General features: G+C 33.7%; 1 pseudogene; it reads right to left on the bottom strand.

The window, feature by feature from the left end:
* Positions 1 to 1,157: 1,157 nt before the first annotated feature.
* Positions 1,158 to 3,559, bottom strand: LOC149991336 (ERI1 exoribonuclease 2 pseudogene; annotated as a pseudogene).
* Between the last annotated feature and the right edge of the window lie 596 nt (positions 3,560 to 4,155).

The raw sequence follows: 4,155 nt of genomic DNA, 5'->3' as shown, positions 1-4,155 counted from the left end.
TTCTCAACACTACTCATCCCTCTCTCTTTCTGGTTTTTACCAAAATCCCACCTCAATGTGTGTCTTAATTCTCTATCTAGGGTTCATAATAGGATTGCTATATAATTGACTTTGTCTAGAAATGAAAACTCCTGTGCTAATTTTCTTCTCTTGATACCAACATGTAGAATTTGTTCAAGAGCTACCAAAGACTGTCACTGGAAAGATAAAAAGAAATGAACTAAGGAAGAAAGAATTGGAAACTATTTAAATTCATTTCATTAATTATCACAGAATCTATAAAACAAAGACTGTAGATACCACAAGATTATGAAGATGTGATAAAAATATAATAGTATTCTTATAAACTATTGATTTAAAATACCCTGTGGTTATAACATCAGAGGTTGAATTCTGAAATAAAATATTTTCAGTAAATTTCTCTGCATTAGTGTGAATGCTACTATAATTTGGTAATACAAAAAGAATACCATCAACTGATGAAGAATTTTTGAACATGTAGTATAGAAGCAGTTTCTAAACCCAATTTCTGACCTGTTGGTGTTCAGTTCTTAGCTGAATAATTTTTTTGATATGTTAATATACAAATAAGCCAGTCTTCAAGCATTTAAATAAAACTAAACAACTTATAAAAGTTTTTAGAAACATAAAAAGTCAGATTATCATAATTCTCAAAGAAGTATCTACCTGAAAAATAGGACAGGGATTTTTATGTCATATTCTTATTCAAATAACATGAAATAGTTTAAAATTTGTTTCTGTAAAAAAAAAGAAATCATTACTACTATTGCTTATTAGATTTAATCTAATAAATGCAGTTTACAAAATATTTCATTTGTAATTCTTCAAAAATGTATGATAAATTTGGCAAATGTCAATATATGAAATATAAATAAAATAGTGTAAGAATACTCAATGTTTGGAAATTCAAGGAATAATCAAGATTTATACATGAACAGAAGACAAGAGTTATATAACTGCTGAGTGAAATTAGAAGCCTATGAAATTTATTTTTTCTCTATTTTCAGTATGTATGTGTGTGTTTAAAAGCCCCAGTGCAGTCTACAGAGCTCAAATATGCTGTCCTTGTAACTTGTAGCCCTACATACTTTTTTCTCTTTACTACACTAAAAGTCACATTAAAGTAAAAATATAATTTAGATATGAAGGAAGTTTATCAATTCCTCATTGAATGTGAGTCTCAATGAGTTTTTGGTAGAAACATTTACATTTTGGTCACAAACATGGCTTGTTCCTGGAGAACTAAAAGTGAGTTCTCCTGAGGAATAAGGCCAAATTATGCTGTTGGCCCTCTCATTTTGAATTGTTTGTTTCCATTTGAAATAAAAACAACATTTTCTGTTTTCTTGGTATTTCCCAATAGGGCAAAAATAGAAAACTTTGCCATTTTTCGGTCCTTTATTAGAAACAAGTCTTAGATCTTTGGCCACACTTGCATAATGGAAGTGTAATTTCCCCACTCTTCCAAGGCTCTTGTAGGTTCACTGTAGAAGTTAAGATAGAGGAAATAACCTTCTGAGAAGAACTTCCCCTTGGGGAGCCATCAGATGATGTAAATTTTTCTTCATGAACAGTGAAGGTCTGTTTTTTTTCGCTAGGGAGAAAGCTCAGGGACTCCATGGATTCCTTTTAGTACCACCGAAAAGATGTTTCTCTAAAACAAGGATAAGACATACTGGCCTTAACACTGTTGAAACTACTTAATTAATACTTAAGTAATTTAAAGTTAAAACATCTGAACTTGGCTCTTTGACTTCTTTTACATTATAAATAGTAGTATGTGGACTCATATAAAGAACTGGTTTAGAGGTCTCGGATTTTTGAGAAGTTTCTTCTGTGCCTTCACAGTTTTCATAACTTAGCATTTCAGATTCTTTTAGAGCCATTAATTTTTCTCCAGAATTAAAAGAAGTAGCTAAGTTTGAGTCAGTAATTGGAGGCATACAATCTATATTTAGCTCAGGCTAAGGTGCTGGCAATAAAGCTACATCCTTGTAGTCAGCCAACATGGATAAACAGTAAAGAGCAGAACTCATTTCCATATCAGAAACATGATTAACAGCTGAAATGGCAGTTGAAACAAGCACCAGTTCTGAACCAATTGTTGAAGACTTAGATTTGGTATTAAATGTATGATGTTCATTTTTCATTTGCTTCTGCGTAGATGTATTGAAGCTAGGACACTGATTGCCCCAGACAAGTAGAGGACTGAGTATTAAAAAGAGATAAACAGGTTTTGACATTGTGAAGACACACTTTTATATTGCTCTTCGGTTGCAACTCATCTTGCTATACCTTTATAGTATTCATACCAACTGACCTCATTTGAACCCCTTCATGATAATATATTGTATTTTTAGATGCCTTATCACATATGCTGGGATTCTGAATGCTACTGTTGCAGGCCAATGTTTCTTCAGCTTAACTGGTATTCAAATTTCTGGTCAAGATGTTGGGATTCTTCTTAGTGGGAACCTTGTTCAAGGACCTTGCAATTTTCATTAAGCAACCATCCCTGATTATTTTCTGAGCAAGAAGGGCAGTATTCCAAGACTCATCCAATCCTGAATGTTCTCGTCCCAAGAATTCTATTCCCACTTCCTGCAGGGCACCACTTAGTCCTTTTGGTTTTATTCTATAGAAAATCTTGTAAGTTACTCTAAGATCAATCCAAGAATTTAAGAACAGAGGTTTAGACAGTTGTTTTCTTTTACACTCATACTGCAGAGAAACACCCAATTCCCAGTCTGACCAAGTAACAAATGCACATAATTTTACTTCTGAAGTAGATAGATTTGAAATCCTAGTAGCAAAATTAAAAAAAAAAAATCAACAACAACAACAACAAACAACCTTCTTCTGCTGTTGAAACTTCTGAGGCCAGTTACAGAACTAAGATGAGCAAATCTTCCGAAGGACCCTTTCATCATTTTGAGCCTGCTTTATGCCTTCAATTCCATGCAAAATTCAGAATGAATTGGATGTTCTTATGCCTGAACATAAGCATGGAATTCAGATTCAATTTGTTCAGTTGATGTGTTCAGCAATACTGCTGGAAATTCAATTATTTCCTGTGTCTGGTGGTGTTTCCCATCATTCCAACATGTCGACTCAAAATCAATGACAATTAAATAGTCAAATAATGTGCCAACCTCTTTGTTGCCACTCCTGACACGCTTTTCTCTGCACAGACCAGCTGCCAGAAGGTAGATAGATGATTGATAGAGAGATAGATGAATGATAGATAGATGTATAGATAGTTTTCAATAGATCTGTAGCCTATTAGTTATGCGTCTCTTGACCCTTACTAATACAATGTAGGTGTTAAACTTTTTTTCTATCCTTACCCAAGGCTATTTATTTTATTGCTTTTTTAGGGGTACAGAGAGAGGGAAGGAAGGAGAGAGAGGGAGGGGAGAAAAGGAGAGAGAGAGAGAGAGAGAGAGAGAGAGAGAGAGAGAGAGAGAGAGATCAGTGTGAGAGAGAAACATTGATTGGTTGCTTTCTTGTACATACCCTGACCAGGGATCAAACCCATCTGGTCTATGGAATTACTCTCCAACCAACTTAGCCACACCAGCCAGATAAAGGTTAACTTAACTTATAAATTTCCAATTATTCCAGCACTATTGATTGAAAAAATGTGTTGCTTTTGAAAAATTATATTGCTTTCAAACTGTCAAAATTTAGTTGGACATGGGGGTATGACTTTATTACTGGCTTCTCCAGGCTGTTTTGTTGATCTATGTGTTTACCTCTCTACCTATAGTCTTGATTAGTATAGCTTAAACAACAGAAATTTATTTTCACACAGTTCTGGAGGCAAAGTTTCAGCAGGGTTGATTTATTACTATGTCTGCAAGGAAAATGTTTTTCTATGCCTCTTTTTTAGCTTATGATACAAGCATTCTTTGGCTTACAGATGTTTTCTCTGTCTTCATATTGTATTTTCTCTGTACATGTCTATCTTGTGGTGCAAATTTCCCCCTTATTATATGGACAAAATTTATATTAGATTAGGGTCTACCTTATTGACCTTATTTTAACTCTATTACTTCTATAAAGACTCTATTTCCCAAACACTAATTTGAAATAACATAAGCACCCCTATGTTCAGTTTAGTGTTATTTACAA

The sequence above is a fragment of the Furipterus horrens genome, unplaced genomic scaffold (genome assembly GCF_987537825.1).
Source record: "Furipterus horrens unplaced genomic scaffold, mFurHor1.1.pri manual_scaffold_17, whole genome shotgun sequence".
In the NCBI taxonomy this organism is placed as follows: Eukaryota; Metazoa; Chordata; class Mammalia; order Chiroptera; family Furipteridae; genus Furipterus; species Furipterus horrens.
This window is presented reverse-complemented; position numbering and strand designations above follow the sequence as displayed.